The sequence below is a fragment of the Periplaneta americana genome, chromosome 5 (genome assembly GCF_040183065.1).
Source record: "Periplaneta americana isolate PAMFEO1 chromosome 5, P.americana_PAMFEO1_priV1, whole genome shotgun sequence".
NCBI lineage: Eukaryota > Metazoa > Arthropoda > Insecta > Blattodea > Blattidae > Periplaneta > Periplaneta americana.
Window position 1 is genome coordinate 109247841 of NC_091121.1, and position 24733 is coordinate 109272573.

At 35.8% G+C, this 24733-nt stretch overlaps 1 protein-coding gene and 2 non-coding genes across 7 annotated transcripts in view; 1 reads left to right on the top strand and 2 right to left on the bottom strand.

Moving 5' to 3' along the window:
• The window catches only part of LOC138700074 (band 4.1-like protein 4), a 1160862-nt gene extending 1136339 nt beyond the window's left edge, over positions 1–24523 (bottom strand). For all 5 annotated transcript variants that reach the window (XM_069826390.1, XM_069826389.1, XM_069826387.1 and 2 more), the window contains exon 1: positions 24058–24523. The gene's annotated coding sequence lies outside the window, so the exon portion shown is untranslated. The remainder of the gene's footprint in view (positions 1–24057) is intronic.
• On the bottom strand, positions 21336–21409 carry TRNAS-GCU (transfer RNA serine (anticodon GCU)). The gene has a single exon. It is a non-coding gene; the product is annotated as a tRNA-Ser (tRNA).
• TRNAS-GCU (transfer RNA serine (anticodon GCU)) lies at positions 21466–21539 on the top strand. The gene has a single exon. It is a non-coding gene; the product is annotated as a tRNA-Ser (tRNA).
• Positions 24524–24733: the final 210 nt, after the last annotated feature.

The window sequence follows — 24733 nt, forward strand, 5'->3', positions numbered from 1 at the left end:
TACTATGTATAATATTAGAAACAATAATATATATTTATTTTTAAATGTATTCATATCGATATTTAATTCTTGACTTCAAGTGCTGATGGTTCACCTTGGGAACCAACACCCACAACAAGAATTTGCAGTATTCATTTTATTGGGAATGAGATAAGGACACTTCCAAAACCAGCATATCGTTCCCAGTATTTTTCCACAAGATTACAAGAAAAAGTTGCTTCATCTCAACTAGCTTAGAAAAGATATGAAAGAGACGCAAAAAAAAAAAAAGAAAAGATGAACATTTAAGTATTACGGAAGGTGAATGTTCAACAAGTGTTATTTCGAAAAATGTAGTCAGCCGTAGGAAGAAGTAAATGAAACCATTCTTAGTGATTTTGGTTTTTCTTTCACAATTGAATTGTGAGAATTCTCTACTCAAGGGTCTATTCCATTACATCCCGAACTGAAGTCACATAAGAAAAATGTTATGACAAGAGTTCAGGAACAGATGATATGTTAATTGAAATGCAAGGTTTCCAAGATTATTCTTCAAAAAGAGATGAGACAGATCTACCAGACTTAATGGGAGTGACATTTGTGGTTTTGAATATATTGTTAAAATTGCTGCCAATTGAAACACAATCATATAGTAAGATTAGTGAAGAAAATAGTCTACTCATATTTTCACATTAAATTGAAAACTGGATTGCCGTATTCTGCTATGACGGTGATGTTCGGAGGTCATCGTACAACTATAATTATGATGTATTTTTTCCACCACTTTAATGCTGTTTGTTACTGTAGATTTGTGTTTTGGCCTAGCAGAAAAAGTATTCAGGAAACAATGCCCGCAATATTGCAAAGAAAGTAGACTACCCAAAATGCAGAGTGACAACTGATTGTACTGAAGTTAAAGTGGAACAGCCACGTAACGTGGAACAAATGGTGGCCTTCAAATCTAAATGCTATGGTGGCAGATCGAGTGACACATTCATAACAGCTGATTGCGGATTATTTACTCTATTAGAAGGTGGTGATGAAGTCAGGTTTTCCCGGAATAAAAACAAACCTCTCCGATAAAGTGATCATTGTTGTTACTTCACCGTATCTGCATGACAACAGATTAACAGCTGAAGAAGTCGAAACTACTCGGCAGTTTCGCGCGTCGTTAAGTAAAACAAAACCTAAAAATGACCACTTTTAGAAAACACATTATAATACGTAATTTGAAGAGATATTATACACATATAAATATAACACACGTCATGACATCATACATATATAATTGTTTTCGTAATACGACTATTCCTCCATCATTCAATGGTCTGAAATCTAATTTAAATGCCGAACGAATACACTGATATTTCAGGAACTCTGTAGTTACATTTTTACACTCCTCTAGTAGTAGGCCCTACTGAACTTTCGACTGCGTCTATTAAATAATTAAAGACTGTAGAATTCTGGGTTTGCAGTGAAAGACCTGCCCTTGGTCAGAACACTATGAATGAACGAACCTATTCTTACTAATATTACAGCTTTTTATCGGAAGAAAGCCGCATGTAATTTCTATATCACGCATGACTAGTGAATTAATGCTAGCCTGTAGTTAATTACGAATTGAGACACTGGGCGGCGCCAACAGTACGATTTCCAGACCCATGCACGGTGCCTATTTCACTTCCACGCTGTACAGTATGTGGGTGCATGACAGTGACAGTTCGACTTTATCCATTTAGATTAATTTTATGGATGTCCGTGAATGAAACATGATTGAATGATGAGAGGAAAAATTCAGACAGCCCAAGAAAACCTGTCCCACCACAGTCATTGCTCAATAAAAATTCCACTTGTACTTGCCAAGATTGGAGTAAGGGATCTCCGTTGTGGAAAGCTACTGCTGTAGTTATTAGGTCAAGCATGATACGTCCTAAGAGCAGTAACGATAGCTGTGATATAATTTATTATAATCATAGTCACTAAAATTCTTCTTCTTCTTCTTCTTCTTCTTCTTCTTCTTCTTCTTCTTCTTCTTCTTCTTCTTCCAACCATTAGGTCCAATGTTATATTTCGACTCCATCTTGCCACCTTTTCCTAGGGTAGCCTAAATTTCGTTTTCCTGAGGGTATATAATCTGGTATTTGAGGGGAATCAATTATTTGGGACTAAGAGGAATGAAGTTACAGGAGAATGGAGAAAGTTATACAACGCAGAACTGCACGCATTGTATTCTTCATCTGACATAATTAGGAACATTAAGTCCAGACGTTTGAGATGGGAATGGCATGTAACACGTATGGGCGAATCCAGAAATGCATATAGAGTGTTAGTTGGGAGGCCGGAGGGAAAAAGACCTTTGGGGAGGCCGAGACGTAAATGGAAGGATAATATTAAAATGGATTCGAGAGAAGTTGGATATGATGATAGAGACTGGGTTAATCTTGCTCAGGATAGGGACCGATGGCGGGCTTATGTGAGGGCGGCAATGAACCTCTGGTTTCTTAAAAGCAGTAAGTATATAAGTAAGTAAGTAAGAGCAATCTATTATTAGACTATGCATTCGTGTAATATCCTGTAGCAAATTATTTCTGTATTTAACGATATTCTCGTTTAAGTTGGTAATATGTAACCTAATTCTGATTTCATTTGGGATCCTGTTGCTCCTTGTGACATCCACCACTGATCTTAAAAAAAATAATTTCTGCATCCTGTAATCTATTCTTGTTCTTTGAAGTGAATACCTAATTTTCACTTCCATATAATCTGTTCTTACCGTCTCCGTTTAATAAAATTTTATTTGTGCCTCCAATCTTGTTTTACCTCAAAGATATTTCAATAGACCCACACATACCGTTAAATCTTTCTAATTTATTACTTACATAAACCTCGCTGTAATATATGTGGCAGCCATGTATTAACTTCTTCAATTGACTGACTGTCTCATATTATTTTTGATCTGGCCGGCCATTTTCTTAAAAAATAAAAAGAAATAATTGGTTTTTGCTATGTAAATTTCAAAATCGTGGTCTTTCTAGAGGTTTCTTCATTTTCTGAAATAAAGGCTTGGTAATCGGAAAATAAAAAAAAAACGTATTAAAATCATCAGGAATATTTATTTCCAAGTGCGTATAGCATCGTAAATATATAAATTGAAAAATATATAACTCCTAAAACAATTATTGATGATAATACTACATTTGTTAAATAATTACAGTCATAATCATCGTCTTTGCCTTGAGTGACATCATATTTGGCTACAAATTCAGTGAGTCCTGGTTCGATATATATATATATATATATATATATATATCTCAGAGAAGTGCAGTTTCACGAGAAATTTGTCCCAGAATGACTTGGGCGATGTCTTGGCAACATACCGTTTACTTGAAAGAATTCTGCTACCTGCAAATGTCCTGCCTTAATTTAAAATTCTCCAAGAGCTGTGGACGAAGAAAAAACTTCCTTTTGTTACGTAATTATGAAAAGATTTAACGGAAGAGATAAATCTCCTTAATTTCTATAAATAGATAAAGATAATAACAATAATCAGCTTTGAGAACTACAGACATCTCGTTCGTGAGAACAAGTAAAACAGCAACACTGGCGAAAATGGAAGAGCAAAACCATAACCTAGATTACACAACTGTGAATGTTCATGTTGACCTTGTCATCACTTAAAATAACTCTGTGTCGCATTTTATAGAGGTATGTAGTATATTCATCGAATTAAAAGTAATGTAAAATCAGTCATTAGTTTTCACAATATATTTGTTTTAATGTCGATATCAAAATTATTATAGATGAAAATGTAGAGAAAGACAGAGTGGATTATGGTAAGGTAGGATTATATTTAGTCAACGCTTCTTTTATTATAGAGATTACGAGACGGTGTGGTGATAAGACTATGGCGGAACATTGGCTGGGTATGAATGGAATGAGAAATAAACACCCTGAGGAACTCTACTTCTATCGTAAACTTGAAAATCTTATCTCTGGCTTTCTTAGGTTTCCCTAAGTCACCTACAGTTATTTAATTAGTTCAAGAATTCCATTTCTGACCCGTTTTGTCTTTTGTGCCCTAATTTAAGAATTGATAATCAGAATGAAAAAGTGTAAAGCTCGTTATAGAACTTGATATCCACTAATTGAAGTACCGATAGCAAAAACCGAATAAGTCAAAAATTTCAAATTTTGTACAGTTCTCTTCCCTTCACTTCAAGTGGCATCTATTGACGTAACAAGTTTCTACAAAAACCGGATTTGTGCTATTGAAATGAGAGTTTGAAAATGTAGCGGTTTTGCAAAAAAAAAAAAAAACGGATTAAAAGCCTTGGTTTTTCTGAACCGACGCATGCGAGTTGCGAGGCCCGCCTCGCGCAAATCCGGACTACACGAATGATAGTGAGTGGTTTCTATAACTGCGAGGTGCGAGGTATGCGTACCTCGCAACTATAGAAACCATTCACACCTTGCAACTCGCATGCTTCAGTTCAGAAAAACAAAGTTTTTAGTCCAACGTCTTTCTAGCAAAACACGGACAAGTCAAAAACGTATCCGGTTCTAGTTAGAAAATATCATAAAGATGGCATTAGTATTGTCTTCTTTTGTTTCATCGCCATATTAGCATTACTTTCGGTGTTATTGCTTAAATATTTCGTTTTACAAATGAATGATCATCAAAATAAACCAGATCCAAATATGCAATGGCAAGAGAAGAGGAAGAAGAAAGAAAAGAAGCAAGACAAAATAAGAAATGCCAAGGTTAAAGGTGAAGAATATATAAATCATGTTGGGAAACCGATTGAAAGACGTATGAAAAGAGCTCTAATAATAATAATAATAATAATAATAATAATAATAATAATAATAATAATAATAATATTATTATTATTATTATTATTATTATTATTATTATTATTATTATTTTATTGAGCATAGTTTGTGTTCTGGAGAACAGAAATTTAGAAAGAAAAAAAATGAACATACTGTAATAAAATTGTTTTTCTTGTTCAGGAAATCATTCCAAATTTAAGTTTTTAACAAATTAAAAACTTATAAGGTATTTATTTGTATGTTGATGCAGTTGACAATATGAATGAAACATGATTCCACATACTTTTTCTCAATTAATGTGTGTCCATGTCACATTTTCTGCAAAGAAGAACAGTGAAACATTTTACCGAACTTGGTAGATATATCAGATATCTGTATAAAATGTCAGATTATTTTGTTGCATGAGAAACGTGAGGGACAGTTTTTTTCGTTTCCTGAAAAATTAATATTTTAGACTTGTCCGGTTTTTGCTATCAACCCTTCAATTCTTCGGCTCAAAAGTTAGTTCAGTATCTATTTGTGTCCGCAAACTTTGAAGCATTTGAATTGAGTTTTATGAGTGCAATCATACCTACTAAATCATGTTTGTTAGTAATACTGCTGCTATCTGTAGTGAGTGGTAGAACTCTTCTGTTACCAACCCCTTCTCAACGTCAACGCACCCTAATGTGATACATCCTGTTTTCACCAGTTATATGGCGACTGGATCATGACAGAATAATAATTACCTGGCATGGAGGAAATGCCACCGCATTCTTAAGGTAGATCCATTTAGTTCCAAGACGTGACGCTGGACGGCATAATTAAGTAGACGAGTCTAATCTCGACCTGTCCTTTTTTTTACATACATATCTATATTTCGTCTTTGTCTCAACTTCCGCACATGAAATCGTATTTAGTACCTTCTCATTAGACACTTGCGAGAACAATTATATCTCCGTTCTACTTTTACAGATTGCTCTTCCTGCTACAATTAAGAGTAACATGGTGCTTACCCCTTCTAATATATGTCCGGTACTCCAGCATTTTACTCCTGTAGGTGATTCGTTTTTTGATATTCCAACAATTCTCTCGCTCGTGTTTCGTTACTTACAAATGTCTTAAGGAACCAGGAGGTTCATTGCCGCCCTCACATAAGCCCGCTATCGGTCCCTATCCTCAGCAAGATTAATTCAGTCTCTACCATCATATCCCATTTCCCTCAAATCCATGTTAATATTATTTTCCCATCTACGTCTCGGCCTCCCCAAAGGTCTTTTTCCTCCGGCCTACTAACTAACAATCTATATCCATTTCTGGATTCGCCCATACGTGCTACATGTCTTGCCCATCTCGAACGTCTGGATTTAATATTCCTCATTATGTCAGGAGAAGAATACAATGCGTGCAGTTCTACGCTGTATAACTTTCTCCATTCTCCTGTAACTTCATCCCTCTTAACCCCAAATATTTTCCTAAGCATCTTATATTCGAAAACCCTTAGCCTCTGTTCCTCTCTCAGAGTGAGAGTCCAAGTTTTACAACCATACAGAACAACCGGTAATGTAACTGTTTTATAAATTCTAACTTTCAGCTTATTTGAGAGCAGACTGGATGACAAAAGCTTTTCAACCGAATAATAACACGCATTTCCCATATTATCCTGCGTTTAATTTCCTCTCAAGTGTCATTTACATTTGTTACTGTTGCTCCAGGATATTTGAACTTTTCCACCTTTTCAAACAATAAATTTCCAATTTTTATATTTTCATTTCGTACTATGTTCTAGTCATAATCATATACTTCGTCTTTTCGGGATTATACTTCAAAACCTATTTCTTTACTTGCTTCAAGTAAATTCCCGTGTTTTGCCTAACAGTTTGTGGATTTTCTACCAACATATTGACGTCATCAGCATAAACAAGCAGCTGATATAACTCGTTCAGTTTTGAAATCCTCTCTAAGGACATATTCTAGAGCAAAGTTAAAAAGTAAAGGTGATAGTGCATCATCTAGCCCGCAGTGAATTGGAAAATCATCAGAAAGAAACTGGCCTATATGGCCTGCTGTACGTTTCACTGAGACATTTCTTGGGAATACTAAATTCAATAAAAATGTTATATAAAACTTCTCTCTTAACGCTCGTGTTTTATTAGCTTATGAATTTTATAATATCTCTTTTCCGAAATAAATATTTTTAACAGGCATACTTTATTTCTTATTTATTTCAAAATCCTCTTTCATTTCTTAATTTTGAATAGTAGGCTATTAATGTTAGGACATGCAGATCTTACAAATGTTTGCTTTCAGTCCCTGTGGAAGTGTCCATTATCGATTTTGTGTTAGATTAAATCTGCCGTCGGTCGTACAGAATACAACAGAATCCCACCGTTCCTCTGTCCATAGTCAGGCTGGAAAAAGGATGGTAATTGCTTCACGTTTTTTTGTATCCTATGCTTTCAATCTGATTTTTGTATTAATATAAAATTAAATAAAATTAAGGGTTCATATTATTTATAATATTCCGATACTAAAACCGCAGAACAGAACCGCTATATTATTTAATCACTTTTACCAAGTCTTAAGAATACCTCTCGCTTCGATTTACGTGATGGCATGTTCCACATTTGATTCCCAACAAGAAAGTGTGATTGTAGTGCATTACATATTGACTTTGCAACACGCGACTATGTTCAACATTGTTATTATTTAACGTCTAGCATTAGTTCAAAACTTCCAAAGTGTCCTATACCTCCAAGAAGAATGAAAAGGAGGTGAGATTCAGTATAAACAAACTATGAATTACACTTAACTCCGACCTTCAATATGGCGGGATATGAAGAAAATTTTTCCGAACTTCTATAGTCTGAAAACTAACTGAAATAATTGGGACGGTGTCTGGTGTAGTTCCTGGGTAGCTCGGTCGGTAGAGCATTCGTACGCTAAGCGAAGGATCCCGAGATCGATACCCAGCCACGAAACAATTTTTCCCTTGAAATTATTTAAGTCTGCTTCACAGGGAGCTTTATCTGAAAGCCAAATTTACAAAATATATGTCATTGTTGGTACGTTAACAGAAAACCACAATTCATGTCACAGAGTGTGTGCACTCAAAGTTGGGTTCTGGCATCTTGTCAGCCCATTTGAGTTGTGTGGATATAAAGGAAAAATTGTGACGGTGTCGGGTGAATGTAGTTCCTGGGGTAGCTCAGTCGGTAGAACATTTGTGCGCTAAGCGAAGGGTCCTGGGATCGATACCCGGCCCCGGAACAATTTTTCCTTGAAATTATTCGAAATGAAAATTGTCTAATATAAGGAGGAATAGGAAGACTTTCCTTTTCAAAAGATGAAAAGTGAAATGTTGTAAAGTTGCAAAGTTTAATGATGGAATAGGCCCCTGATTTCAAATTACCTCATATTTCAAAAACTTTTTGCGAAAAATAATGCCCTTAGACAATGTTTTCTCACGACACACTCGTTTTCCTTTTAATTCCATAAAATAATCACATTATTATTATCATTATTATTACTGTTACTATTACTATTACTATTATTATTATTATTTTTATTATTATTATTATTATTATTATTATTATTATTATTATTATTATTATTATTATTATTATTAACATAATCATCGACGTTTATATTCTAAGATGGAAGAATTGTTGGAAAAATAGCAGTTTGGCTTCAGGAAGGGAAAAGGAAAAGGTACGAGAAATGCAATTGGACTGCTAAAGACAATCTGTGAAAGATACCTAGAGAAGAATAAAAAAGTGTATGTAGTATTTGTGGACCTAGAAAAGGCTTTTGACAGAGTGGATTGGAATAAACTGATGGGGATCCTAAAGAAAATTGGTGTGGATTGGAAAAATAGGAGGCTATTCAATAAGCTTTATATAAAACAGTAAGTCAAAGTCAGGATAGGAGAAGAAATGTCAGAAGAAAATGAAATTGGGAGATGAGTACGTCAAGGTTGTCCTTCATCACCTAACCTGTTCAACATCTAATAGGAGGATTTAGTACTGAACTATTTTCAGAACATTGGAGGAGTGATAGGAGGAAAAAAATGAAGTGCATAAGATTTGTTGACGATATGGCGTTTTTAGCAGAAGAGGAAATGATACTAAAGGATATGCTACTGGAGCTAAATGACAGCTGTGAGCAGTATGGGATGAAGATAAATGCAAATAAGACGAATACCATGGTCATAGGAAGAAAAATACAGAAGATAAATTTGCGAATTCTAAATAAAGCAGTAGAGGAAGTGGACAGTTTCAAATACTTAAGGTGTAGGCCTACTATAAGCAATAACATGAGCTGCTGCCAGGAAGTCAAAAGGAGGACAGCAATGACCAAGGAAGCTTTTAGTAGAAAAAGGAGCATCTTCTGTGGATCTCTGGAAAAAGAACTAAGAAAGAGCCTAGTGAAGTGCTTTGTATGGAGTGTAACATTGTATGGGACAGAAACATGGACATGACGAAGTGAAGAGAAGCGAATAGAAGTATTTGAAATGTGGATATGGAGAAGAATGGAACGTGTAACGTGGACAGACAGGATAAGAAATGAAGCTGTGTTAGGAAGAGTGGGTGAAGAAATAATGATGATGAAACTGATAAGGAAGAGGAAAAGGAATAGGTTGGGTCACTGGCTGAGAAGAAACTGCCTACTGAAGGAAGCATTAGAAGGGATGGTGAACGGGAGAAGAGTTCGGTGTAGAAGAAGATATCAGATGATAGACGACATTAAGATATATGGATCATATGAGGAAACAAAGAGGAAGGCAGAAAATAGGAAAGATTGGAGAAGGCTGAGTTTGCAGTGAAAGACTTGCCCTTGGGCAGAACATTGAATGAATGAATGAATGAATGAATGAATGAATGAATGAATGAATGAATGAATGAATGAATGAATGAATGAATGAATGAATAAAATTACCTGTCTGTTTAAGTGCAATTAATAAAATATCTATTTACTAAGCTGCACTGTCTTTCTTTTCACTTCATTAAGGTTTCATCATAGGCTAATGTCAGTTTCAATAGTAAGTAGAAAACTTTTGTCTGTCTTGCTCAAAAATAAAAAATTAGCATAGTCCTCAAAAGAATATTATGCATGGAAACAACCCAGTTCACTGGAAGCTGGATTCAGATTAAGTTTTATCTACTCCAAGCTACATTTTATAGACTGTAACAGTGTGATATTATTCTGATATTAATTCCTTTTACTATAATACAATACACGTTAGTTGAGTTTATTTCTTAGCACTTCAATGAAACTCTAGAACATAACTGCTTAACCAGCAACACAAATACATAAAGTTAACTCGTGTTTGCTCAGTGATCTCTCTACCCTTAAGGTCACACGTACAGCGTTCGGCCGATCGTTCCGATTTCATTCATGTCAATGAATCTCCAAACAAGGGTTTCTCGATTAACTATGACCTGCCGCGCATTACCAAATGCAGTTCTGATTCTCTCGGACCTTCTACTGCAACTACAATAATTCTATTTGTCCTCGTAGGATTATTTCGGGAAAGCAACATAAAACTGTAACAATACCAGATATTTTACCATATGTGTAAAAACACATCTAACATAAAATTATACAAATTTTATTCTTGATCAAGCATTCGAATTATACTTTGAAATCAAAAGAGAAAGGACAATAGTATGATAAGGCTCTTCAATAGCAAACTTGAAAACTAATATAGTAAATGACTTAAAACATTCGTAGGCCTACCTAATTATAACATGATAACAACCATATTATCAAGTGCATACTTTTTTGCGGTTTTTAATATAGGCCCAGTATTTAATGATAATGTACCGACATTTGACAAGTAAAACTGAGAATTCGCCATGGATTGCCTTACATTCGCTTACACTTAGGAAAAACCTCGGAAAATATCCAACCAAGTAATCAACTCAAGCGGGATTCGAACTCAAGCGCAGACTTGCTCTAAGCTATGACACTGGCTCTTTGTTATTAATAAATAAGTTAGTTCAGTCAATTCATACAGGCAATAAAATTTGAAACATCGATTCAACCACCAAAATTCTGAATTAAAACGTTTCATAGTGGGAATGCATCTCATTTTCTGACCAGGGTATAGCAGTATTAACGGTGTGCAAATTCTGGCAAGCATTTATACTTACTTACTTATGGCTTTTATGGAACTCGGAGGTTCATTGCCGCCCTCGCATAAGCCCGCCATCGGTCCCTATCCTGAGCAAGATTAATCCAGTCCCTACCATCATATCTCACCTGCTTCAAATCCATTTTAATATTATCCTCTCATCTACGTCTCGGGCTCCCCAAAGGTCTTATTCCCTCCGGCCTCTCAACTAATACTCTATATACATTTCTGAATTTGCCCATGCATGCTACATGCCCTGCCATCTCAAACATCTGGACAAGCATTTATATTTTCAGCAAATAATTTATTTTTTTTAATATCTTTATTTATTTGGTATTTATTTTAGCCAATTAATCCGGGAATTACTCTACTTGTTTCATGGATCAATCTTTGCTTTGTTTGCAAAACGAAGGCGAAGGCCGAGTGTAACAACCCTACGAACAAATTAAAATCAGTTTTAACATGTGTGCCGTACACTATTTTCAAGCAGCCGTTCAGTATTTATAAATACATAAAATAATTTAATAATTTCTTTATATATTTTACTTGAACTTGGGTCTCCTACTTGACCGTAAATTTACAAACCGTCATTTACAATATTGATTCACATGTCAGGTGTCGCATTGGTTGGCGGTAAAATTGTGAAACGTTGTGGTTGGTTCCAAACACGCTCTAGAAAATGAATAATTTCCTGAAATTGAACCGAAAGAAATAAAAGAAGCTGAAAAGAAAGTAACATTGAAATTATTACCAGCAAAGTCAAGGTGGCAATATGATATATCATACAAGAGCTTTATGGAAGAATGCTCAAAGTAGAGAGAAAATGTGTATTTACTTTCCGTAAATTCTAATACGTTCTTTATCAGTAGTGCTTTCATGCTTTCACGAAATTTCTATAAGCAACTGTAACAATTGCAGAATTAATGTAACAAATTCTTAAAGCGTGTGTTAAAGTTATGGTTATCAATTAAATTGTTGAAGCGATTTATTTAATTTGTGTACGTTTCTTAACCAAAAAACAGCCATTTTAAAAAGTAGGTCCAGCATTCTTTGAACAACTACATCGATGGATTTAAATTTGTTGCTTTTGCCATCTGGTAGACAGACAGACAGATAGACAGATAGACAGAATTTATTGAGTTTGTCTTGTGTCTACAGACAATCAAACTAAGTCGAAAGACGTCCACCTCCTTGGCCTCGAGGTAGCGTGCTGGACTCCCTATCAAGGTGGCCCGGCTTCAATTCCCGGTCGTGAAGTCAGGGGGATTTAATTTGTACCTCTTCACGGGGACTGGTTGTCTGTCCATTGTCCCAGTGTGTGTGGTGTCTCGCAGTGGCCCCCCGAGTACCCTGACCCAGTAAACGTGGGAGTCCTGCAGTGTGCGGGTGTGTTCAGTAGAGTTGTGGATCTAGGCACAATAAGCCTCAGGCTGCGGTGCCGAAATTGGTATAAAAAAGTGAAAAGACAATCAAAATAAGTCAAAGTAACACATTCTTCAGCATACCATGAAAATCACTAATTTTATCCAAATGTTAACATCATTAGACAACATGTTATAAAACTTTATACTTTGTTTTAAAAATGAAAAATGGTTTTTTCAAGTATAATCAATGGTAGCTAACTAAGTATCATTAGCTACAATATTTAGTAGCGTGCCCGTTATAGTTTTTGCATACAGGAAGCTGAGATTAATTTCTTTTAACATAAACAAGCATGCATAAATATACAAAAAAGAAGTGTCATAATTTCAACTCTAACAATTATTTGCAGTGTGCTACTTCATTGCTGCCAGATAAAATTCTAACAGCCTTCTTTTGTAATATAAAAATTTCATTAATAGGTGGACAATTTCCCCAGGGTCTAATACCATAATTTAAACGGGAATGGAATAAGGCATAATATAGTATTTTAACTAGCATGTCTTGTACAATAATTATAGGTGGGACCAATTGGTAATTGATTTAACCAGTTGAAAAGTGTGTGTTCAAATACTTTCCGCACTAGGAGATAGTCTACTTTTCACACTCTACCGTATAATAGGCCTAACCATTTATAACGCGTTCACGTTAAAATAGCCTATATACTTTTAGAAATGACTATCTAAAAAAAATTATTTTTGAGAACAAAACATAGCACATTCTAGTTATGTTAACGTCGGAAAGATAGCAAATAATACTATATAATAACTTGTGTTGTGTACTGTATCACCATGTGGAGGTGTGTACGTGTGTCAGAATTAATTGTGAGCACGACAGAGAGAGAAAGCTAGTATCGATCGTGAGGGAGAAATTGAGTTTAAATACGCATGTACTCATATTTAAAGGCCTACTTGCCTTATAATTCACAGTTGTATCAACACAGTTTCCATCATTTCAATTACGACGTAATGAAAGCATAGAGCTCTACCTCCATGCCCCCATATTTCTTTACGGAATACCTTTACCTTTTTATCACCACCCTTTGTATCCATTTTAAATAACACAGGCCTGTTAACATCTGCTTTATGCTGTGGTGTTCAGTGACTCTTCTTTTGGATATAGATTAGTGCTAGCCGTTATATGTAATATTGGTATGATTAAATTATCACTATATTTAAAATGTAATTTAATGTAATAAAACTGTATCTTCTAACAATCTTCATGGGAAATTTTCCATGTATAAATCTTTAAAATTATTTTCCAATGTAAATGTTTCTGCTTTTTCTATTAAAAGCTTCTTTACCATTGCTATCCTTTTGACTTCTCGCCGGCGGCAGCTCATGTTTTTTTGTCACGTTTTATTTAACAACGCTCGCAACTACCGTGGTTATATCAGCGTCGCCGGTGTGCCGGAATTTTGTTCCGCAGGAGTTCTTTTACATGCCAGTAAATCTACTGACATGAACCAATCGCATTTAAGCACACTTAAATGCCATCGATCTGGCCAGGATCGAACCCGCAACCTCGGGCACAGAAGGCCAGCGCTATAAGCCTACCAACTGCGCCAAACAGGCCGATGGCAGCTCATGTTACTACTTATATTAAACTCCAAGTATATCAAGATGTCCATTTGTTCCACTGCTTCATTTCGAATTCGCACGTTTACCTTCTTTATTTTTCCTTCCGATAATATTAAACTATAGTGGAGTACAAAATACTGTACGTAATATTGTGTATGTATTTCTTCTTCGAATTTTATTTACTTACTATATTTATTTATTTACTTATTTACTCAATTACTGGTTTATTTACTTGTATACTTGCTTATTGTACGAAATGGAAATATAAAATTTGGAAATTTATCTTTTGAAGAGGTGGAGAAGTTCAAATATCTTGAAGCAACAGTAACAAATATAAATCATAGTCGAGAGGAAATTAAACACAGAATAAATATGGGAAATGCCTGTTATTATTCGGTTGAGAAGGTTTTATCATCTAGTCTGCTGTCAAAAAATCTGAAAGTTAGAATTTATAAAACAGTTATATTACCGGTTGTTCTTTATGGTTGTGTGTGAAACTTGGACTCTCACTTTGAGAGAGGAACATAGGTTAAGGGTGTTTGAGAATAAGGTGCTTAGGAAAATATTTGGGGCTAAGAGGGATGAAGTTACAGGAGAATGGAGGAAGTTGCACAACACAGAACTGCACGCATTCTATTCTTCACCTGACATAATTAGGAACATTAAATCCAGACGTTTGAGGTGGACAGGGCATGTAGCATGTATGGGCGAATCCAGAAATGCATATAGAGTGTTAGTTGGGAGGCCGGGGGGAAAAAGACCTTTAGGGATACCGAGACGTAGATGGGACGATAATATTAAAATGGATTTGAGGGAGGAGGGATATGATGATAGAGAATGGATTAATCTACCTCAGGATAGGACCGATGGCGGGCTTATGTGAGGGGGGCAATGAACCTCCGGGTTCCTTAAAAGCCAGTAAGTATACTTACTTGGGCCTAGTTATTTTACTTGTTTATTTATTCACTTATTCATTAATTTATGTATTTATTATTTATATGTATTTATTTTTATTATTTATGTATATTAATTCGTTATTTACTTTTATTTGTTTATTTATTTTATAACACTCGTTTATTCCAAAAATTTATTTGGTCCCTTCGATGACGCCATAACCACAATCTAGCATATACAGTCACGAAGCTCAATACGTAGTAAATATGCATCCATAGATACAGTAGCGTGCAAATTAATCCGAACAACGTAATTACTTATGCAAAAACACTCAAACGGGATAAAAAAAAAGGATCTAAGACATACCTCAGTAATCTATGTGGCCTCCCTTGTTCCTAATAACAGCTCTGAGACGATTTGGCATGGATTCCACTAATTTCCCACAAATATTCTTCATTTCTTCATCGCGAAACCATACACCAATGAGGGCAGAAATCATCTTCTCCTTTGTAGAACAATCCATTTTTTGCATTCTTCTTTTGCGAATTGACCACAAGTTCTCAATGGGGTTGATGTCGGGTGAGTTGCCTGGTCAGGGGAGTACCTGAATATTCTTCTTGTTGAAGAATTCGAGACGTATGGCATGGTGCCAGGTCTTGTTGGAACACACCTCTGCCATCCGGAAATGATTTTTGCAGCTGGGGTACGATTCTGGTTTCCAATAAGTGAATATTTTGTCAGAATTCATCATTCCCTTGATAGGTATTAATGCTCCAGGCCCTTCATGTGTAAAACAACCCCAAAACATTACTTTAGGGGGGTATTTGGGTGCTTGTTGGAGATGAGCTGCTGTTACTTTTTCGGATCCTTTCCGTACGTGAGAAACACGGTGGTCGTGGACCTCGAAATGAGACTCATCGGAAAAAAGTACATTCTTCCAGTCATTCACTGTCCAGTGTTGATGTAATTATGCCCACATTAAGCGTTTTTTGCACATAATAGGGGTTAGCAGTTGCTTCTTGATAGGTTTACGAGCCCTTCGTCCAGCTTCCAAAAGCCTACGCCGCACTGTTGTGACGTGAATATTCGCCCCAAGTGGTAGCCATTAACTCGCGGGTTAAGTCGACAGCAGTTAGTCTAGGATTTAATTTACTTTTCCTGACAATTAAATAATCATCTGCAGGTGAAGTCTTCCTTTTCCGGCCACAGTTTCCTTTTTTCTGGGGTGTGATGGATCCAGTCTCCCTGTATCGTTTTATGATCGAATTAACAGTAGCCAAACCGATGTGACATTCTGCAGCAATTTGCCTCTGTGTCATAGAAGAATGCTCTGCTAATGTTATAATTTTAGACCATTTTCATGGAGTTGTATCCATTTGTGAAGACGACAGAATGTACACAGGATTGCAGTATTAAGTCTTCAACAAAACTGAAATGCTTATAAGTACAAAACGACAGGCAAAATGTCACATATCATAAAAAAAATAATAACGGCAGACCTTCAACAAGTACTACAGATGTCAATTAAAGCGGTATGAGCAGCTGTGAGGCCAACAATGACAGAAAATGTAAAAATATGTCGTGTTCGGATTAATTTGCACGCTACTGTAGTTGCTAATCATTAGGATCGCTAATATCGCCATTACAGACAATGCGAAATAGTACCGGCACAGTCTATTATTCCTAGCACCCTCACAACTCAAGCTTAGTGACTGTATAGGCCTATACTAGACTGTGCCATAATAACAGAGTTCAGCTGTCCTATAATAGTACATTATGCAACGAGCCTATAATGAAGGTAATTAAGAAGCGAGTATGGATATTTATGAAACGAGCGCAAGCGAGTTTCATAATTTTCATACGAGCTTCTTAATTACCATTATAGGCGAGTTTCATACGACTTTTTATGCCCGACCATATTTCTAACTTGATATTATTAATTTTCTTTGTATCTGACCTTGACCAATGTCCCGTATGTTGTGAGATGTTGGCAGACACGAAAGTATTGATTTTTTCCGAGGAACAGATGTTCACATTGACCTTGCTAGGCCATAAGAACCTACAGAGATAACATTGAAATTAAATTAGACATTGAAAAAGGAGATGACAAATTGAATTTATTTGAATATTATTTACAATTAACGCTAATTATTATAGTAACAGAACATAACCTTCTGCCACAGTATTGGATTTCCAGCCTCCGTGACTTTTCGCTAATTCTCTTTCGATTGCATATCCGAGAATAATCGATACTTGCGGTTTTATAACGGTAGAAAGCAGACCTGTTATTGGCTGAACAGTTGTAACCTGAGTCGTCATTGGCTGAAAGACCTGTCCTTTACTGAGTAGGTGTACTTTAATGACATGCATTAAAGGTCTGCTACCAGGTGTATAATTACTACATTTCGGCATGGTCGAGCATAAAAAAAAATATTACGAAATGAATTAATATGTCAAATATGTACTGTAAGGCTGCGCTGAAAGGGAATATTGAAGTACTTGGAAAGACTTTTCCACAACGGCTCTTTCTACTATAGATAGCCTTATCACAGGATTTTACCCGAAATACAACGGATGCTCCGTCAGCATGAACCTGTCGCTAATAGACTACCGTGCTTGTAAGATTCGGGTCTTTATTTTACTGATAAACACGCATTTTCGTGGTAACTACAGCGATTAAGGTATGTGACAATGACTGCTGGAAGTCTACGATAGCAAGTTCGACTCGGCGTGGAGGTTTGTCCGTTGTTAAAGTGATGTCCTGCATCGACTTCCGCCATATGTGCACCTGTCTAGTGTTGGGTAGGAAAACCCACTGAGGAAGACAAAGGCGCGTAATGGGCTGTCGAGCCATTGTCGAAAGATGAAACACACGCACCTAAGCACGCACGCACGCACACACGTACAAAAATTTAAGATGCATATAGAGACACGGGGGAAAAAATTCTCTCGTGCAGAGGGGAAAGGGAATTTTCATTCCATTTTTTAAACAGAGTAAATTGCTGTGAGAAAGTTGGGAACGATTTCCTTACTCGCCGTCCGTTACTACGCACTGCTGGATCACATCAACACACAGTTAACACCACATAGCTAATCAATAGCAAGAAATGGCAGTCATGAATCACAGGAGTCTGCAGGCAACAACCCCAACTGCGGAACCGGGTTTAGGGAATAACGGAACTAAACTTTGGTTGTCAACAAGTTTATACTTTCTATTATAAGAAGTAGACCTACTCAGTGTAACTATTTTAATGTTACAAAATAAGTACCTCGAAATTTTCACAAAAATAATATACAGTTATTTCAACTTTCTCGCTTTCCACATTTCTGTCTCTCCAGTCTTATCTGCAGAGATTTCTCAAAGAATTAGATTTAGTTTATTCAACAACTACAAATACAGTAATTTCATCCTTAAATTCAGCCGTTGAGAGCAGAAGTGGTGTAAGTCAGAAATAGGTAATGCGGGTTAAAGTAAACATACTGTAAAATACAGCGCAGAGTAGCAATTAATATTCAATTTATTTAAACTATTAGTAGTCAGTGGATAACACGAAGGACATATTAATTGCTACTTTGCGCTGTATTTTACAGAACTTTTACTTTAAACCTCATTAGTCATTACCCAATTTTGACTTACATGACTTCTGCTCTGAACGGCTCAATTATACACATGAAATATTTTGAAAATAAAGTGGTAATTCACTCTATATATCGGTTCTAAATATTCAATTTTCATTCCTGTACAAGATGAAGTGATAAACAGTTCTCAAAAAACCTCCAGTGTCATAGAAATTAAATGATTTATTTTTTTATTTTATTGGGTTATTTTACGACGCTGTATCAACATCTAGGTTATTTAGCGTCTGAATGAAATGAAGGTGATAATGCCGGTGAAATGAGTCCGGGGTCCAGCACCGAAAGTTACCCAGCAGAAATTAAATGATATTCGCATAATAATAATAATAATAATAATAATAATAATAATAATAATAATAATAATAATAATAATAATAATAATAATAATAATAATAATAATAATAATTTTCTCTACAAACATACAAAAGAAACTTCATAACTTATTTCTCAAAATTAAGTAACCCTAACCGTATCCACCACTGTGGAGGTGTAATGGTCAGCACGTCTGGCTATGAAACGATCTGGTCCGGGTTCAAATCCTGGTTGGGACAAATTATCTGGTTGGGTTTTTTTCCAGGGTTTTCCTTCAACCAACTGAAACAGATTTGCTGGGTAATTTTCGGCGTTGGATCTCGGACTCATTTCGCCATCATTAATTCACATATCATCATCATCATCATCATCATCATCATCATCATCATCATCCATATCCATATCCATATCCATATCCATACCTATACCCATACAACAGCCCGAGTTAAGTTCACGGAGCGGTATGCTGTACTTGTACAAGAGTGCGGCTGTTCGGCTACCCAATCATTCACAAGAACAGGAGTGGTAAGCACAATAAGGCTCAGGCTGCAGTGTAAGCCTTCCGTTCCCTCCTCCGTACAAGAGAAAAGCCGTTATGAAAACAGAGCATTAATGAAAGATGTACACTAAAAATGACTTTTTCTCAAAAAGCAATTTCAGGAAACACTTCAGGACCACCCGAAGTCGTTATTTGTAACATTAGCCCCTTTCTATACGCCGTCAATCGGCATTTCTTTTGGTTCTCCTTGAACGAGTAGCTTCCATAGCACAATTAACTCCTTTAGTATTCATTAATTTCCTAATTAATTAAACTATTAATACCGTTTAAAATTTTAATTAATTTTAAATGTCGACACTCTTAACTAGACTATCGAAATGATAATATTACAAGCGACCACAAAGTAACAAAATTGTATTAAATGAATGTATAAAAAATTAGTAAATGCATACACTAGGCCTGTAGTCTATATGCCATATTGAATAGGATATTTAACGAATTGGGAATTATTAAAAATGTGTGCACTATGCAGAGAACGCGTTTTCTTATCTTTATATTGCAGTTGCACGGATAATTATTTGTGGCAATAGGGATAAAGCACAGTTCCGAGGTTCGATTCCCGAAGTGGGTAATGGAAGAAATTTATCTTCCGTCCATGGGACTGAGTGTCGGTTGTCCTGTGATGTCTCTGCGGTGGCCCTACATCTCGCCAATAACCTGGCCAGGGAGGACAGCATTTGTGAGATGTCTAGCGTACGAATCAATTAATCGCCCTTTCTTTCTCGTAGTGGGGTGCAAGTCTGATAAAATGGCAGAGAAAAAGAAACGAAGAAAGAAGCTTTAATTCAAGCCTACCTGTATTTCAAATAATATTACAATACAGTTTCATGCAAAAATACCATTGGTACGTAAAGAAGAACAGAATGGTTACCAAACTCGTGAAACGAACTTGTGGAAATGTATCTTCTATTTACTTGTCCATTAATTAAATAATTTTATATCATTATATTGCATTTTCAATTAATCACACAAACTTCAGACACATTTCTTTGCGTACGAGGATCGAAGAGTTGGTACGCGAGAGAAATGCGTTAAAAAAATATAAATTCAATAAAATATTCTATATATAATCAATATATTGTGAAATGAAAAATAAGGATATTTTTGCACGTTAAGGTACAGTACTAATGTGTTTACATACGTAAAAAAAATAGTGCCTACACCAATTTTGCACGAAAAAATAAGTAGGCCCTATCGAAAGTTATTGTGAAAATGGTGGTAGGCAGTTGCAGTTTATGTTAGATTAGTTTAGACTTTTGATATATCTTGCATATATGAATCTGAGACAGGTTAGGTTAGTTTAGGTTTTTGGTATGTATTGCATATACGAATCAGTGGCAGGTTAGATTGGGTTAGCTTAGGCTTTTGGTATGTCTTGCATACTACTCACAATTGTCTAAGAATGTGCCCCTTATTGCTATCCCCCTTTCTTTGGCAACATTATTTTAAAGATTTACCAAAATAAGTTATTATAGCAAATGTATTAATACAGTACAAGGAAAAATCATTCAATTATGAGGTTCCGACGTAGGACCTCATGTGAAGAAGTTTGACTATTTACTCACGCCTGAACATACTCAATATTTAGTAAATAAAGCTGCAACTGAATCATAGTAAAAGAATCAAACGATTATTATTATTATTATTATTATTATTATTATTATTATTATTATTATTATTATTATTATTATTAGACCGAAAACTATTTTGGGCAGGGCATAGTTGCGCCACACGGTCAGATAAAATGTAGCATATAAAAAAGGGTCCCTGTTTTGTGGGCATAGTTGCGCCCCGTTCCCATCAGGTAGAGAAAAAGGCGTGGCATAGTTGCGCCCCGATGAAATAGGTAGAGAAAAAGACACTACGGAAACTCGAGCCTCGTAATCAACCAACCTTATTGATTTCTTATTCGATTTATATTCATTGTCGATACCGTTAAAATGAACACCATGAAGTTGGCAGTATTTTATTAACTGTTTTTCTACTGAATGATTTCAAGGAAAAATTGTTCCGGAGCCGGGAATCGATCCCGGGACCCTTCGCTTAGCGCGCGAACGCTCTACCGACTGAGCTACCCCAGGAACTATACACGACACCGTTACAATTTTTCCTTGTATTGTAACGGTGTCGTGTATAGTTCCTGGGGTAGCTCAGTCGGTAGAGCGTTCGCGCGCTAAGCGAAGGGTCCCGGGATCGATACCCGGCTCCGGAACAATTTTTCCTTGAAATTATTCAAACCTGCTTTACAGGGAGCTACTACCTGAAAGCCAGATTTGTATAATGTTTTTCTACTGTTTATGCAGTGATTATCGATAGCCTACCGTTAAAATTAACACCATGAAGTTGGCAGTATTTTATTAACTGTTTTTCTACTGTTTATGCAGTGATTATCAATAGCCTACCGTTAAAATGAACACCATGAAGTTGGCAGTACTTTATTAACTGACATATTCAAGTGAGTGAGCCGTTGAAATATGGGGCCTTAGCAGTCTTGACATTTTATTAGTGATTTTCACACCGTCTGTGGCGTATAGTGAGGTTAATTTAAAGTGAATGTTAAGTTTAGTGAAAAGGGTGAAGAGTTAATAATTGATAATGGTTCTAAGTTTCAATTTTCGAAACCCTGTACCGTAGAGTTAAGATATCGATGTAGAAACAAAAAATGCAGTTCATTTATTGTGTGTGATCAATAAAAAAGTGTTATTTTAAATAGCGAAATTGATCATACGCTAGGCCTACCTGATTTCAATGCAGCTATCACTGTAATATTTTTAAGTAATTTATTTATTTTATGACAGTCACTTTCGTGTGTACTATGCTCATCGGGGCGCAACTATGCCATGTCCATCCTGCTACCTGATTTCTTCGGAGCGCAACTATGCCATGTCCCATCTGCTACCGGATTTCTTCGGGGCGCAACTATGCCATGTCCCATCTGCTACCCGATTTCTTCGGGGCGCAATTATGCCTCCCAATTGACCGCGGGGCGCAACTATGCCATACAGACTATTTTCACAAGCATGTAGATTACATAATCATGCAATTAAAATGTTGAATCTAATACCAATAACTTATTCCTTCGTTCCGCCCGATTCACTTTTACTACTTTACATAGAATGATCGAAACTCAAAAATGTATCTGTAGTCACACTCCTGTTACAACTGACTCCGCTAGATTAGAAAGTATCCAACGAAAATTCGTATTGTTATATTTATATACAGTAGACTTCTTCCAAGTGACTCCTAGAATAATTGTGAAAAGAACTGTGATTATTTCAAGTGTCACGATTTATATTCCAGACGCCAAAAACTTAATTTCCTATTTTTATTCTAGGTCCTCAAGGGTAAAACGATCTGGGATTCTTTCATAAACAACTTCAACTTTCGTGTTCCTATGAAAGTTATGAAAAGCCACGAACTTTTATACAACAAAAATTTTAAATTTCTTTCTCCGGTCTGCAGATGCATTAAAACTGCCAACATGTATAATAGTAAATCTGATCCACTAGATTTATTTACTTTAGACTGACTAATAGTAAAATTACAATAATAATAATAATAATAATAATAATAATAATAATAATAATAATAATAATAATAATAATAATAATAATAACAACAACACTCTTTTGTTATTATTATGACCCTTGTGCTACTTTATTACTGCCTAATTCCTGTTGGCTAGCACGTTAATATTAATAAGTAAAAAAGAATAACTAGACTAAATACATAAAAATTGCTGCAAAAATGCTTGTAAAACTCAGCAAAGGAAAGATTTTCTACAGTAAATGATTTTATTTACGCATATCTTTTGTTGACAATTAAAAAGAAATAATAATAATAATAATAATAATAATAATAATAATAATAATAATAATAATAATAATAATAATAGGAACATTATGTTAATAACAAGATAAAGGAAATAAATTCTTACAAGAAGCAAAAATGTATGAGAAAATGTGCTAATGTTAATGTAAATTACGGATTTCTATACAGAGACAAATGTATGAAAATGTTTATGAACAATAACTAAATAGGCTACTCCTTATAATTCAGTAATTCTTAATACATTATAAATTCACAAAAATCTTATCCAGAGAGTTTATAGAACCATAATTAGAAATAGATCTACTAGATATCAAATAACATTCCAACGCATCACAGATCTCTAAAATCAATCGCAGCCAGTTTCCTTACAGTCCAACAAATTCTGACACATTCAATTAAAAATGCACACGCTTATTAGTACAACTCAAGAAATTATTCAGGCTATACAGACTCCGATAAATAGTATTAAACTAGATTATGAGAGAAACAAATGAAAGCCGACGTTCAGGGGAGGTGCCACAATAGAAGTCTTGCACTTGAATCATAATAGTTGATCGCTGCACTTCGTTTGCAAAAAAATTAACTTACATTTCATGCTCTTTTTATAGTAAAGGAATGGTGGTGGGCGTGTCTGTTAGCCAAAATAAAATTTCATACATCGTTGCAAACTACGCTACATTCGCTGATGACATAATGAAAGTAAATGGGAATTCATGGTCTGATACGTTGAAGAACTTTATAAGCACGGGTATAACATTTCAGTGCTTCTTTTCTCCACATGCAAGTAACATAATAAAAATGAATATAATCTATAAAACAACCGATCTGAGGAAACTTCATTACGCATCAATAGCAGGTTAAAATAGAATCTTACTGCATATAAACGAGAATGAACTTACTTGAATGTGTATAAGATCCTCTTCACAGTCCTCCTCTCGTTCGTTTCTCAGCACTCGAGCTCAGTTCTAGACAACACACACTCACACACAGTATTACACGCTATTTAAAAGGCGCTTTTCAGGTACCACACAGTGTTTATACGAAACTTCTAAAAACAAATGTAAATGAAGGTATTAGGCTTGGGATAACAAGTTGTTGTGGCTAATGTTTTACTTCACAAAAACGAATATAATCGGATTAAGAAGCAGCAGCAGCAGCAGACCCTACCGGCGAGCGAGGCGGGCATTGACTCTGTGGCATGCACACCGCCAAGTGCCTGCTTGCCTGTCTCTGGAAGACTGAACCCACTGCCTCGGCGAGTTGTGACAGACTGCCAGGCCAGCCGGCTGGTCGGTCGGTCGGTTCCGGCGCAGCGCTGCTCCACCAACCAACAGACGTCCGTCTCAAGGCCTCTCTGGGCTCTGCCTCGATTCTCGGCCGCGACTCGGTATAAGAAAAACAAAGCACTTTACAAAGTACAGAGGGGGTATACCATTGGATGAGAGAGGGATGGTCTCACTTCCGAACTTAGATTGCTACAAAGCAATTAGATTAGTGAGTCAGCAGTGAGATAGGGCCGCCTAGAGGAGTAGAGTTTGTCCGAAACAAAAACCGCACACACTGGAAAGTACAACA